This window comes from Ipomoea nil, unplaced genomic scaffold (assembly GCF_001879475.1).
Source record: "Ipomoea nil cultivar Tokyo-kokei standard unplaced genomic scaffold, Asagao_1.1 scaffold0415, whole genome shotgun sequence".
NCBI lineage: Eukaryota > Viridiplantae > Streptophyta > Magnoliopsida > Solanales > Convolvulaceae > Ipomoea > Ipomoea nil.
The window spans coordinates 177,566-194,196 of NW_017616843.1; the positions used below are offsets into that span (position 1 = coordinate 177,566).

At 33.9% G+C, this 16,631-nt stretch overlaps 1 long non-coding RNA gene across 1 annotated transcript; it reads left to right on the forward strand.

The window, feature by feature from the left end:
- Positions 1 to 7,009: 7,009 nt before the first annotated feature.
- On the forward strand, positions 7,010 to 7,380 carry LOC109172330. Its single transcript, XR_002052737.1, has 3 exons — positions 7,010 to 7,071; positions 7,169 to 7,247; positions 7,335 to 7,380. It is a non-coding gene; the product is annotated as an uncharacterized LOC109172330 (long non-coding RNA).
- Positions 7,381 to 16,631: the final 9,251 nt, after the last annotated feature.

Here is a 16,631-nt window from a genome sequence, read left to right on the forward strand (position 1 = left end):
AATCAGATAATCAGCGCATTGATTTTCCTGGCGAATAGTATTAATTCTTATTCTTATTTTTTGTCAAAAGATGTTGTATATACTGATTAAAATATTATTACTGGAACCTAGAAATAAGGTATAAGGAATTCAAAAAAAATATTTAGTGGGTTAAGCAACAGTAGGCGTTTTCAATGTTAGTGAAATTGTCTTTTTCGGTGGCGGGACACCTTCTCTCGTGCCCCCTCAGCTGGTTTCGTTAGTCCTGGACGCATTGAATTCAAAATTCGGTTTTCCGGCATGGAAGAGAAGAAACAAAGAAGAAGAAAAGAGGAGAATCAAATGTCTATATTGTCCTCAAGATTTTATCTATTAAAATTTTTTGACTACTTTCCACCGGCAATTTGGCCGGATGGATTAAAATTGAGAAAAATTAAATAGTTATGATGCTAAATTGACAATTTTGAAACTTGTGGATTGAAATTAACAACACCTCAATAATTATAGGACCAAAAGTGAAATTAACTCTAAATTATAATTTGGTGAGAAAAGAATAATGTGGAAATAAAATAGGAATTCAAATTACATTATTGTTTGGTATCGAAAAATAGAATTATTTGAAAATGGAAATGGAAGAAGTAATATAATGAATAAAATATCCTTGTCTAATAATAATAATACTGCGCAGCAACAACAACAACAACAACAACCAGTTGCAAAAATCGCTTGCCCACCTAGACAGTCCCCACGCCGAGACCTAGGCAGTCCCCACGCCTAGTGATTTTTCAACTAGTGATTTTTCAACGTTGAGAAGAAGAAGAAGAAGAAGAAGAAGAAGAAGAAGAAGAAGAAGAAGTATCAATTTTGGTCATATGACTATAGGGGTCTTGTTAATTTCAGCCCCTGACTTTTAAAAGTGTCAATTTAGTACCTTAACTATGCAAATTTTGTCAATTTTGGTCACTCCGGCTAAATTGCCGGCCAAATTTCGCTGAAAAATTTTAATACTTAAAATAATGAGGGTATTTTGGTCATTTCAAGCCTCTTTTCTTCTTCTTCGGCGAGTCCATCCATTTCTCTCCCGTTTCCGGCATTCTTTCTCCCTGTAAACCCTATCTTTAATATCATCAAGCCTCCTTTCCGCATCAACTTAGTTCATTGCATTCGCTAGAAACGGGAGAAGAAGGGATGGACTCGCCTGAAAAGAAGAAAAGAGACGTGAAATGACCAGAATACCCTCATTATTTTAACAAGTAAAATTTTCTAGCGAAATTTGGTCGGCAATTTGACCGGAGTGACCAAAATTAACAAAAATTGCATAGTTAAAGTACTAAATTGACACTTTTAAAAGTCAGAGACTGAAAATTAACAAGACCCCTATAGTCGTATGACCAAAATTGAAATTTCCTCTAATAATAATAATCAATGGTAAATATGTCACTTTCTTCCTTTTTCCTTTCTTTTGTGGAAATTACAATTCCCTCCAATCAAATTATGTAGTTTTTTTTCTTCATGGAATTACATTGATATTGAATTTCAATTCATACCAACCAAACATCACATTAGCGCTCTCACAACAGCCCCTAGCAACACTTGGCAGCTCATATTGACTTGTAATAGCCCTTTTGGGCATGTGTTTTAACTTCTAACACAATTGTTTGATGTTATATTCTTCCAAAAGGCTGAACCCCAACCCTTTGTTTGATGTTATATTATTAGGCTAAAAGGATGATCCAACGTCATTTTTTTTTCCTTAAAAAATCAACAAAACATTTGATTAATTAAAGAATGAGATGGAAATACAATCGGGCAATCGTTATGCCTTGGACCCGTGTCCAGCATGCTTGCTGGACACGGGTAACAGTGCCGTTAGGCACTGTTATCTTTTTTTTTTTTTTTTTAATTTCAGACCACTTTGTTATAGAAGTATATGTTCATAATTTTATTACTATATGTTAATAACTATACATTCATAACTCCATAACTGTACGTTCATAACTCTATAACTGTACATTCATAACTCTATAACTGTACATTCATAACGTCATAACTGTACATTCATAACTCCATAATTGTACATTCATAATTTTCGAAGCTCTATGTTCACAATTTTAGAGCTCTATGTTCATAATTTTATCACTATATGTTCATAATTGTAAGTTCATAATGTTAGAGCTCTTTGTTCATAATTCGATCAATAACTGTACATTCATAATTCCATAACTGTAGATTCATAATCTCATAACTGTAGATTCATAACTCCATAACTGTAGATTCATAACTCTATAACTGTACATTCATAATCTTCGAAGCTCTATATTCACAATTTTAAAGCTCCATGGTCATAATTCTATCACTATATATGTTCATAATTGTAAGTCCATAATGTTAGAGCTCTGTGTTCATAATTTCATAATTGCATAACTGTACATTCATAACGGCATAACTGTACATTCATAATCCAAAAAAAAAAAAACGCCGTTAACGGCAAAACGCGCGCGAATTTTTTTTTTTTTTTAACCAAATGACGCGTTTTTTTTTAAAAACGATGTCGTTTTGGGCCCGTGTCCACAATAATTGTGGACACGGGTCCAGGGCATAATTTGCCACAATCGGGGGAGTAGCTTCCCAAAAACTAGGACCTAACTGACTACAAACTAGCTTTTGTAAGAATGTGTGCAGCTGCGACGTCAAAAACTCCCCTTCCTCATTAATAACGTACAACCCAAACGCTACACACATATACATGTACTGCATCGTTACATATATAATGAATCATATTGCAAATTAGATTACGGAAAACTTTAACGTACCCGAATGTAATTTTTTTTTTTATAAACAATATGTATTGTGAAAGAGACAAATTTCTTATATTTATAAAAGACGTTTAACCTGACTTAAAAAATGATAAATATATAATTGAATAAATTTGGTAAATTCTCAATTCTTTTAGAAAAATAATCCACCTCCCCTATGTGCAATTTACTTTTCTTTATGTGAGATTTTCTTTTCTTGATATCATGGAATGTCATTACATGGATCCGAACTTTCCTAAGTCAAAAGCTAAGATTGCACCAAACATAGGAATAATTTTCCACTTTTTAAATTCTCAGAAAAGTTCAAACTTTCTTAGCTACAAACGCTCTCTAATAGTTGGTAAAAGACCACAATGAGATAAACCAGCCTAGGTTGTCTATGGTTAACCAGCTCAAACCAAGAAGATCAATAAACTGTTTTTGTTGGGAATTAAATTTGTGACTTTATATTTTCTAAGTCAATAATTTAACTAACTTGGTTAGCTGGTTAGGGTTATTTTTTTAACATCATATCGTTTATAAGATCGATGGTCAAACAAGTTGATGTGGTCTGAATGCAATGAAAATCCATAGAGCATCCACCTCACTTAAGCATGCATTTTAATCATTTAATTTGTCCACTAGCTTGCCAATAGTTATGATGTGCAACCGTGTGCACTACGGTTACAGAACGACATCGTTTTAACTAAAAATGTGTGTCCCATTAAAAAAAAAAAATCAGTTTCGATTCCCCTCAACAACATTATGTTGTTCATTCATTCTAGATTTTTAGTTCATTCATTATGCATATTTAGTTCATTCATTGTGGATATTTAGTTCATTCATTCTGGATTTTTAGTTATTCATTAACTGTGGATATTTAGTTCATTCATTGTGGATATATAAATTCAAATTATGCACAAAAAAATGCTATTGCCCGGAATCGTCCCTGGATTTTTTCTTTTTTAAGTGGGACGCGCGTTTTTAGTCAAAACGACGTTGTTTTTGCAACCGTGTGCAGTTGCACAGCATAATTTGCGCTAGCTTGCCAATTTTTACAAGTTTTTATCATTAATTTTGTTTTATTTTGACTCGCCGTTAACGGCGTTATTCGTTTGTGTCATTATGAATGTACAGTTATGAGATTATGAATGTACAATTATGAAATTATGAATGTACAGTTATGGAATTATGAATGTAAGTTATAAAATTATGAAAACAGAGCTCTGACATTATGAACTTACAATTATGAACATAGAGCTCTAAAATTGTGAACATGGAGCTTCGAAAATTATGATTTTACAGTTATTGAATTATGAATGCACAGTTACGGAATTACGAATGTACAGTTATGCAATTATGATTGTACAGTTATGGAATTATGAACATAGAGCTCTGACATTATGAACTTACAATATGAACATATAGTAACAAAATTATGAACATAGAGCTCTAAAATTGTGAACATGGAACTTCGAAAATTATGAAGTTTACAGTTAATATATATATATATATATATATATATATATATATATATATATATATATATATATATATATATATATATATATATATATATATAGAGAGAGAGAGAGAGAGAGAGAGAGAGAGAGAGAGATAAAGAAGAGATAGAGGTATAATATATACAATATTTTATAAATTAATGATATAGACATGTTATGTTGACTAATTTAATAATTATGTCGATGTTGATTTGATTTGTAATTAAAATTACATGAATTTATAAATTAATTTGAATACAATAAATGCTTTCACACTTTGAAAGAAAAAAAATTCCTCTAATCATTTTGCTTTAATATATATATATATATATATATATATATATATATATATATATATATATATATATATAGAGAGAGAGAGAGAGAGACACTGCTGGAAATTATCATTTTTCTGACCACTTTTCCGACCACTCATAAAAAGGGTCGAAAAAAGTGAATTTTTTTCAATTTTCCGTCAAAGTATTGGACTGGACAGAAAAATGTCGGATTTTCCGACCATCTTCTACTTGGTGGTCGGAATTTATGATAACAAAGAAGATGTCGAATTTTTTTTTTTTTTTTCAGTTATTCAATGCTTTTTTTTTTCTTTTAAGAAATTATTTATTGTACATATTACTAAAATTAGAGTTCGAGACTTAACACTCACTTCTCTCGCACAGTCGCCCGATTCATTTGCCCTAAGGTTCTCACGACGTCCTCTCTCTCTGCAATCATCTCGACACACTCTCTCTATCTCTCGCTTTTAATCCCCTCTTTTACAGACTTTAGTTACCCTCATCCTCTAGCAGAAATCGACATTACCGTCTCTAGATATCTCTCTCTATTACAGTCTGTTCGAATCTTACTTACAACTGTCAAAACCTCAATCATCTGGAAGATCCACTCAACAGAAGCTGATTTTAAGTTCATAGGAAGGAAGGTATGTATTTTATATCTTGAATTTCAGTATTTTTCATCATATTTATGTGTAATCCCAGTGTTCTTGTTTCTGAAAACCTAATAGAAATTTTAGATCGTTTTAATTGAAGTTCAATTACTTTTTTTTTTTTTTAGTATTTTAAGTTTGATTAATAGTGCATGCAATTAATTCTTTGTCTGGCGCTTTTCTTCTCGTAGATCAGACCTAATCCCTAAATCATTTTTTTGAGAGTGTTTTCATTCTTATATCTAGCATGATATATTAACCTGTTGATTGAATTTCTGTGTTCTGGTAAACAAAATAGCCTAAATAGATAAGTTTTTTTGAGCTTTATTCTCCTATTCCTCTATTATCGCTACAATTCCTACTATAGCTGTTTTATAGTGTGTTTATATTTGTTTGAGCATAATAGAATGTATTTAAATAGGGTTGTAGTTGGCATTTGAATTTTAATGGCACAATATGTGTGTGCTTTATGAGTGTGTCAGTGGAACTGAAGAGTTCTTTCCTAAGTAATGATAGCTTGTGTCATTAAACATTGCATCAGAGTCTGCTGCAAATGTATGTTCTATTAGTTTTAAGTTTTACAGACATTATTGAGTTATATCTGCTAACATACTCCTTTTCATTAAAATTGTTCAAGTTTATGTTGATAACAGTTTGCTATTTAACAGCCTACCAAGTTTTGTAATTATTTCTTATCATATGTTAGAGTTGAATGTGTTAGTACATAACTTGATCCAATCCATTACTTATTAATTATTGACATATGCTTTAGTTGAATGCCTGATGTAACTTATTTATTTTAAAAGTTTTTCCAATAATGATAGATTTTCCTTGTCAAGGAAGAGGTTAATTGAATCTCATAATTTACAGCAAGTTTAGATTCTCAAATCCAAAGTCTTGGTACAGTTTGTGATTTCAAATCTTCTATTTAAAAAAAAAAAATACATGATAGTAGCATCATTTTTGCTTTATAATTTGTCTGACTGAAAAGACTTTGGATATAAATTTGCAGGCACCAACATTATTTGAAGGCCCATGGGGATGCCCTCCCATCTACAACAAGGGTATATTTAGTTTCAAAAAAATTAAGTTCATAATTTTAAAAATATGTTGTATTATTTGAACATGGGTTGGACTTAATGAAAATAGCAATTAAACATTTGCAGGTCTCCCAAAATTTGAAGGCTAATGAAAAAGTATAAGCTCCAATATGGCACTGCAGTCAACTAATCTCACTGGAATGTATTACAAATTGTCAGTATGGTACCAACTCCAATATAGTTTCAGTAGCCACTTAGGGCACAACCACAAGCCGGCATATTGTTTCAATTACAACCAAGAATTGAAATGTTGATAGTATAGATCAAAAACATCATTCAAAATATAGTTCCAGTAGACTTTAATTAATTACATGATTATTTCATTGAAATGTTGATAGTATAGATCAAAACTATTGTAATAAACTATTTTTTTTCTCCCATAGATGCCTGTTTTATTCTTCATGGCTTGCTTAGAGAAATATTGAGTATCTAATTACATATGCTTTGGGATTTCTAAGACCCTTTAAATGTAGCTTTACTGCTAAGAATCCATTGATTTTCACTTTCTCTTGGATCTTGCTGAAGAGTTCGTGAGCTGGAACTTACTAGGTCATTTGAGATTATGAACTAAAGGTCTGTGTTAATAACTTGTTGGTAAATTCAGAACAGGAGATTAATTTCTAATTTTCTATCAAATGCCAGTCTTGTAACTTGGTGATAGACAGGAGTATTGGTGGAGCAGTTGGAGCTGGTGGTTTAATTTTGTATTGCAGGCCCAACTATCCTCTTTTTTCAGGAAAATGCTGGAAGTATCCTTTTCTTGTTATTTTGGGTGATGTTTGTTCTTTTCAAATTTCTTATCATTACTTAGTTACACTTGGTTTAGCCTTAACTAGTCAACTTCAGATATTGCCCATCGTCTTGAAATGGTCCGCATATTGTTACAACGATTGAACTGCAATGTTTTTATGCTTTCATACCGAGGGTATGCAAATTATTGAATTTACCCCCTGTAGTTTGCCTTAGCAATAACTTTTTGATGCATACTAAGCTTATTTTTTCTTGTAAATAGATATGGTGCTAGTGATGGATACCCTTCTCAACATGGAATAACATAGGACACTCAGGTTTTGTATGCCCCCAGAACTTCGTCTCACCGTTTTTCATGCATATCATTCAGTTTGAGTTCTAATATATGATGTTGTCTTCCATATAGGCAGCATTAGATCATCTGGTTCAGAGGACAGATATTGATACATCAAGAATAGTTTTGTTTGGAAGGTCACTAGGTGGAGCAGTTGGAGCTGTGCTTACCAAAAATAATCCTGATAAGGTATCAGTCCAATGAATTTGTTGACTTTATTTATATAAAAATATGCATGCTACCTGATTGTAGTTATTTATTTCTAAGTCTTGTATATTGCTTATTCCTTTACTATGAATCTGTGTCTTCTGGTAATTGGCTAAGCACCTGTAACCTTGGAGATCTAAGATCATTATTGAATCTGCTTTCACCTTCTTCTTTTGTAGTGGTTTAAATGATATTCTGTTTCTCTGTTTTACAATATACTGATGCAAATCCACCTTTAATAACACGTGTTCCATGGTTTCTCCCATACTTCAGATCATGCAGACGCTCATTTGAAGATCTCTGAACTTGGGTAAGGATCTCTACTTTGTGATAGCTTATTTGTTTCAAGAGGTAGTTGTTTCATTGCAAGTCTTTCTCTTAAATGTATTTATAATTTTTTATTTGATAAAACCAAAATGACGAGCTATAGGCAAACTTTATGGATTTTATACTAATGTGAAACAATGAGCTCGGTGGCCAGATAAACTTCACTAAATATTTTGTATTATAAGTTTTTGGTGCAATATTTGTATTGGCGTAAAATGTGAGGTTCAGTATGCTATAAGCATGAATGTCTATTAGACTATTATTTTTGTTTTATATGTTTTTCTAATTTGGCAGCTGCTGCTGGATTGGCTGATGAAGCTGGTAGCAGGCCACATTTTTTATTTATTTATTAAATTACTTTCCGACCACCAAATGGTCGGAATTTATTTTTTTAACTAACTAAATAACTTTCCGACCACCAAGTGGTCGGACATTCCGGCCACCTGGTAGTCGGAAACTACACGACATTACTTTCCAGCCTACGACCAATTTTTCCGACGACGTTAGTAGAGTGGATGGTATTTCCGATAACTTGATGTGGTGGTCGAAAATACCGAGGGGGATTTTTCCGAATCTCCAAAGTGATCGGAAAATTGGTCGGAACAAGGTTTTCCGACCGAATTTTGATATTTTCCGACCACTTTTTGGTGGTCGGAAAAACGCTGATTTCCAGCAGTGAGAGAGGTAGAGACTATGAGATATGAATTCAGTGATATAGTTTGATTTGTGTATATGTGTTTTTTGTGTTACTTTTTTAGAATTAAAAGTGTATACATATGTCTGTATTAGACACAGAATTATCCCACGTAATACACAAAATGTTACTTCGTAATACACATAAATATACATTTTACTCCATAACATGTTGAGAGATAGAAACCATTTGGGTTAATTATCAGCCTTCAACATGTACAGAATTATAACATGTAATACACATAATTTGACTTCATAATACACAGAATTATAACCCATAATGTACAGAGATTGAAAGTCCAATTATTTAATTATCAACCTACATGCAATTCTGTGTATTCATCACTGTCGGGCATGAATGCATAGTCTGAGATTAATTTTGTGTATTCATCACTGCCTGGCATGAATGCATAGTCTGAGATTATCTTCTCTCTAGATGAAAGATTTTTGAATGAAGAATGAGCTTTGAGCATAGCACCTTGTAGACAAAATAGTCAGTTTTAGCAACAAAATAGTTGTTATTCGAAAGATGCATGTGTAATAATTTTTACCAAGTCCTTTAGTGGTCTAACACAGCATTCCAAATGAGACCATAAACAAATATTTTATTAAGCACAAAAGAAAAAGAGCATCTGTACAAGTTCCCTATGGCCTGGACTTTTAGATGTCTAAGGATACAGAGCACTAATAATACTTCAATTCTGCAATAAGTTCTCAATCCGTATAATAATAGAATGAATAGACATGTTTTCAGATCTTAACACTAAGGAATATAATAAAACCTGCCACTTTTGTCTCAGACAGTTCACAAATAGTCTCATTACAAACCAGTATTATGTTTCCAAGCCTCTCAAATTAAGAAGTTTCTCATTTTTCCCTCATCATCTTAAGAACCTGAATTTATCTTTTCTTTATCCACAATAAACTAACCGTTCTAGAGAGAGACCAGTGTTTCCAATACAATAGCATTCATTGATGAGCAACATAATACAAAAAATAGAAGAAAATACCAAATACATGCACATAATACATAGGTAAATATCACCAAGTACACGCTTCAAAGATCCTATCATGATTAATGCTTTTCAGAAACAAAGAATAATTGTGATCAACCTTTAGCTCAGAAATGCACATTTCACATTTTAGTCCCAAAAGAAAAACTTACAAGTCAAAGGCAACAATTCTAGCATATTTTTTCAAGATTCCGGTGAAAAGTGCAGACCCATAATCCAAAAAATAATAATAATACCATTTTCCTTTTTTTTTTTTTCACAAAAGCAGACAATATCTTTTGCTCATACACAAAACCAATCACTCTTTAAGACAAAAATTCAGAACATTAACTCGAGTACTCGATATAGAGAGGTTGTGAGGGGAAAAGAGAGCATATAACGTCGAAATTCATTACGTCTGACGATCTTGTTGGTGCCTTTGATGGCGTAAGAATCGAGGTCCTTCCTTCCCGGGTTTCAAACTACGCACCTTTTAAGTAGGGGTTCGAATAGGCCAGGTCCATTCGTAGAGGCCTAAGGCCCGGCCTATTTAAGGCCTACATAGGCCAGACTTGGGCCTATTTTGAAGTCTATTAAATTAAATAGGATAACTTGGCATTTAGGCCTGACCTATTTACAGACATATATATAATTTATTTATAATATTAAGTTAGTATATATTCTATTTTATACCTAATATATTTTTATATTTGCAATATAATTCCAAGTATATATAATTATCAAACTCTAACCCTCCACCTCCAAAATCACATTCTAAATTCTTATTCAACTATAAACATTGTTATTAATCTTATTATAAGTGTTCTTATTGTTTAATTGTTCTTACTGTTAAATATTTAATGAAGTGTCACGACTTAATTATGTGAGTTGATTGTTAACTATTTATGACATTATATATGATGACAATCAATAATACAATTGAATTCACTCCTAAACAAGTTATCAAACATGTTGAAGTTGTAACTTGTTTTATTTTATTTTATATATTTGTAATACTATTATGTTTGCATTGTAGTGATATACTTATGTAGTTATATATTAATTTTGTATTAGCTAGGTATATTTCTTAAATTATTTAGAAATACTTGTTAAAGTTTTAAAAAAAGACTCAAAGCAGAACCTACTTTGAAGCCTTTTTAATGACTTACATATTAAACAGGCTTTTAAAAAGGCTTCAGGCCAGGCCAGGCTAATTGTAGGCTCAGGCTTGAGCTTAACAAAAAGCCTACATGGCTTAGATATAGACCCATGCCTAATTTTCTAAAGCTCGGCTCAGATCGACCTATTTTCACCCCTACTTTTAAGTACACAAACAACACACCTAAGGTTTTAAAATGGCTCACCTAGTTTCACACAACTAACACACCTTGGTTTGCCGTTTTATCCGAGGGTAGAAGCCTTAGGGAGGAGTTGACAAGTCAAATTGAAGTCCTTGTTATCTTTTGGGATAAAAAAGCAAACCAAAGTCCTTTATTCCTCCTTTGGAAGGAATTCAAATTTTGGTCCCATTTGGAATCCAATTTGAATTTGGGTCCTGGTCGGAGAAAGCACCCTGAAATTGAAAGAATCATAAACATGAATGGAAAATCTAAGATGGGTGGATACGAGAAATGCGTACATGAAATATTGGACCCTGGAGAAGGAAATACGAAATTAGGGAGACCGACTATCTGAGGACTGAAATTCGGACTTTGATAGTCCGAATATTTTCAATTGTTTTTTTGTTCTTTTTTGTTCTTCCTGATTCTTGTTTGCGGAAATAAATGGACACAAATAATGATAACTAAATGATTTAGCAATAATTTGGTTGATTTGATTAAAAGTAAAAAATTATGATTGTAATGGAATTTGGACACCAATAATCCGAATAATTTTTATTTATTTTTTTGTTCTTCCCACTTCATGTTTGCGGAAATTAATGGACCCCCAAATAAGAAGAAGGTCCATGCTCAGTATGTACAAGGTCCATACTTCATATCATAATTACAATTTATATGAAAATTTTGGATAATTATAAATAGAAACAAAGCATTATTTTATTGATGATTCAAAGTTGGACAGTGCAGGGAAGAATGAGTTGTCCTCCGACAATTCTTACATCTTCTACTTCGATTTGTACTAAAGTCCATTTCATTTGGATACCTACGTGTTCGGCATTGGCCTCGTTGATTTGGTGGCCTAGCAGAAATTGGTGGAAGGCAAGTAACTGGACCGGTACACTGAGTTCTTTCGTCTACTTGGTAGAAATTTCTGGCATAACAGTTCTTGTAGTTTTGTACGGAGTAAACTTCTGGCACTAATGGGGCAAATCCTTGCCCTCGGTAATTGCATGCTGCAATCACATGTGCACATGGTATGCCGTTCACGTTCCACAATCCGCAGTTACACGTACGTTCCGTCAGGTTAACTTGAAAATGATTTGGTTGACTCTAAGAGACATAACCAGTACTTAGGGTAACACCATAGATTCCGAGTACGTCATTGAACCGTTGAATGCTTGCACCACTTGCTTCATTGTTTCGAGCTGACAAATCATCGGTAATCTTTGTCGTGAAAAGCAGTCCGTGTTGCTGCATCCCATCACCCGCAGTACGCCTGTCAGCAAACATAGTCCGTAACTTGTGAAAAGTCATTCGGACTATTGCCGTGACAGGTAACATCCGACAACACTTAAGTGAATTATTAAGTGACTCAGATGGATTGGTTGTCATGATGATGTACCGGTGACCAACGTCGTGAGATAATGTCCACTTCTCTACATCAATGTTGGCAAGATAGGCGTATGCAACCGGCCATTTAAGTTGGATTGCCTGCATGTGTTGAAGGAATTGATTCCTTGTTACAGTAGTACCAGCTTCCCATACTAATTTCCGTAACCGCCTATTTCTGGTTACCCTTGTCAAGACATTGCTGCGAATGTGACGAAGGCAAAACCGACGTTTGACACGGCCCCCTTCAATTGTTGTACGGAATTAAACGCCGCCTCAATTCCAGCGTATCTATCTGAAATAATGCACATTGAATTGTGATGTGGAAAGACATGTTCGGCCAGAAGTCGAAGAAACCAAGTCCAACTGTCATTATTTTCGGAGTCAACGATTGAATATGCCAGTGGATAGATTTCCTTGTTGGCGGTATATCCATAGGCTAGTAGGAGATGAACTTTGTACTAGTTGTACAAGTGGGTACCGTCAACACAAATAACAGGGATGCAGTAGTGGAAGCCATCAATTGCGGGCTTGAAAGCCCAAAATGCATACAAGAAATTCGCGTACCATGTACCCCTTTCTGCATTTGATGTGCACATGATTTCCACAATGGTTCCAGGGTTGGAGAGTTGCAACTGCCGGCAGAATTGGGGTAGCTCATTGTACAAGTGTTGGTAATTCCCGTACTGCATTTCAATGCATTTGTGTATGGCGTACCATGCTTTCCTGTACAAAATGTCCACACCATATTGTTGTCGCACATCCACTTGGATGTGTTTTATTTTGTACTGTGGATCCGCAGTGATCTTCTGAAAAGATTAAATCGCATATTAATGAGCTGGTGCACAGTTTGTCCGCGGGCCCTTGGTTGTATTGAACTGTGCACTCGTGGGGTTCAAAGAACTTTGTGACCTGCCATTCAGAAGATGCCCCATGCAATTTCTTTGCGGATAATGTCCACGGACAAGATGGTGTTGAGTTATAATGTGGACAGGATACCTTCCAATTTGTCCTTTTTTTGTGATTGGTGAAGTAGTCCCGCTTGTGATGCATATTGTAAGTTCCTACAATTTTTTTAAGCGTTGGAAAATTTGGGAAAACCATTCCGACCACAATTACATTTGTGGAGGGGTCGTATGAAAGCGTTTCATCATCGTCCCTCTCAGTAAAGCCGTAGGTGAATGTAGTTGTTGGCGGTGGTATTGGGGAGTGGTAAGACGTGATAGCAGAATCTGGCAATCGTTGACCTCGACCTCGATTCATTTGAGTGGTTAGATTCATTGAATCGAAGTCAAATGGAACAGACTCCTGTATGTCTTCGGCCTCCGTACTTCCTGAACTCTTGGACGGTATAGACTCATCAGGTTGATAAGTGTCATCACTTTCTGATGAACTTTCCACCATTGTTGACGAAGATGGAAGTTCCTCTGGTGGATCGACATCGTTTACTCCGAATCCGCCACCATAAATATCTTTTGTCTGAACGTACACATGTAACCCTCCATTTGGCAATGTTTGTCGTATGAAGTATTTCCAGTCTCGTTCGCGCGCAATGTGTAGTAGATAGTGTGTGCTACCCATTGTAGCATCCACTATCACTCTTCCAATCAGCTCAACATTGTCCTCAACGTTGAATCCCATTGCTTGTCTGATCATTAACTCCATAGGAATGAGTCCAATATTTGTATGTATTGGAATAACTGCTTGAGCATGAAGTGAGTAATTTATCTATGGGGGTGCCGCACAAGTTTGTATTTCCCACCCCAAAAAACGAACACATATGTAGATATAGCTGCCATTATAATAAATTTGCAGTACGAGAATAAAGAATTGACTCTTTGTAGATATATGTTTCGCAAAATTTTTTGAAAGAAAGGTATTAAAGATAGAGAAGTATTGTGGTCCAGTTGTGGGTCTCGCTTAAGTTTTTATAGTAGTGTGGTATGGAATCCGGACGTAATTCGTATTACAATAGTCCGAATTAAGCCATTTGCATATCTCAATCGGCTTTAGTTGGTTTCTGATAGTGTAGTCACTATCAAAAATTACTTTTTACAAAAGTATCACTATCATTTGAATTTTTTTTTTTATTTTTTCTCTTCTGATAGTGTAGTCACTATCAAAAAGTACTTTTTACAAAAGTAATTGAAGTATGGTAGGAAATTAGGAATGTCACTATCATTTTTTTTTTCGCACTGATAGGTTTTTTCATTTTGGTTTATGCTTAAAAAACATTGAAATTATACACACTTACCCAAAACAACAAAGAACTAAACTCATGCAAATATTTATTGAAACATTATGTTCACTTATTTTGAAAGTAGATGTTTAAATTCTTCAACGATTGCATCCACTTTCATCGCATGCTCGTGATTCTCACGTGCGAGTTCATCTTGCATACGAGCTAAGATTTCCTCATTCAAACATGTGTTTGTATTTGGTACGGTGGAGCCGGAACTTGAAGCGGAAGTAGAACTGCATGCTCGGGAATCATGTCGTTGACTACTTATGAATCTGTTAAAAGCTTGAATGACTTCATCTCTGGAGTTAAATGATATATACAAATTGTCGCTAAAACGATGCACTTGACTTTTTGCATCCTCCCAATTGTCATATATTCACGGTTGTCAACCAACAAACACAACATACGTTTTACCCTAGTATTAAACATATGTCTGGTTAAAGACAGGACTTAATGAAAATAAATATAAATAAATTATAACGTACCATAGAAATTGTTCTGAACAAGATGATGAATGCTTTGAAGTTGTAGAATGGGAACTGCAAACTTCGTATCTGAGCAATTGATCTTCAATCTGAGCACATAGCGGTAATGTAGAGCAGGCTATAAATAAGCCTCTAAATCAGTAGGAAAAGATATTAGTACAGAATATATTCCCTAACATTTCTTCTTTAGATTTGAATCTCGTGAATAAGTTGTTTGGAACAACTTTTTATAAAAAATATATTCGCTGACATTGCTTGTTGAATTTGGAAAGAATATATTCGCTGACATTGCTTGTTGAACTTGGAAAGAATATATTCGCTGACCTGTTAGGGAAAGTCGGACCACAATGATCTGAATTATAGTATATATATATATATATATATATATATATATATATATATATATATATATATATATATATATATAGAATTAGGTTCTGGTGCGGTTAGGGTGCCCAGGTGCGGTTTAATCTGGACCATTCATCTCGCTTAAATCAACGTCCAGAATTGTCAAAATTAAAAAAAAAAAACGCGGTGACAATTTTGTAATTTTTGCATGTAGGTCAAAATTAAGGTGAGCAGATCTGTGATTAATGTGCGTGGAGTTTGTGCTTAATGTGCGTGAGGTTGTGCTTAATGTGTGTGGGGTTTGTACTTAATGTGCGTGAGGTTGTGCTTAATGTCAATAGTTGTTGAAACTTAAAATCTGTGAGTTAATATATTAAAGTGCGTGAGATTTGTGCTTAATGTGTGTGAGGTTGTGCTTAATGTGTGTGAGGTTTGTACTTAATGTGCGTGAGGTTGTGCTTAATGTCAATAGTTGTTGAAACTTAAAATCTGTGAGTTAATATTTAAAGTGCGTGGGGTTTGTGCTTAATGTGCGTGAGGCTGTGCTTAATGTGTGTGGGGTTTGTACTTAATGTGCGTGAGGTTGTGCAAACGCTATCATTTGTGTAGACGCTATGTGTAGACGCTAACATTTGTGTAGACGCTATCATTTGTGTAGACGCTGTGTAGGCGCTATCTTCTTCCCGACACACGTCTTTTTTTTTTAAATTTTTTATTGATTTGAGCCGTTGATCTAAATTTGATCAACAGCTCAGATTTAACCGCACAACCGCACGAGAAGCTATACCTGCACCTGTACACTTCCCTATACATATATATATATATATATATATATATATATATATATATATATATATATATATATATATATATATATATATATATATAAAAGTCGGCGACTTATACATTTCCAATGCCAGATTTTTAGGAAAGTCAATCACAATGGTCCGATTTATACATTTCCAATCCTACTCAAACGAATATATTCCCTGATGCTATTGCTATTGTCCATCAGTATGGAATGACTATTCTTTCAAATACATAATTACAATATATTTTATGATTCTTCATGCTATATGTCAGACAATAACTATTCTATTCTTCAGTATGGAATCACTAGTATAAATAACATACAACAATCACAAATAAGAAATTTAACATCAGTCCAAAGATATTTTAATTACCAAAGTAGTACGATTTTG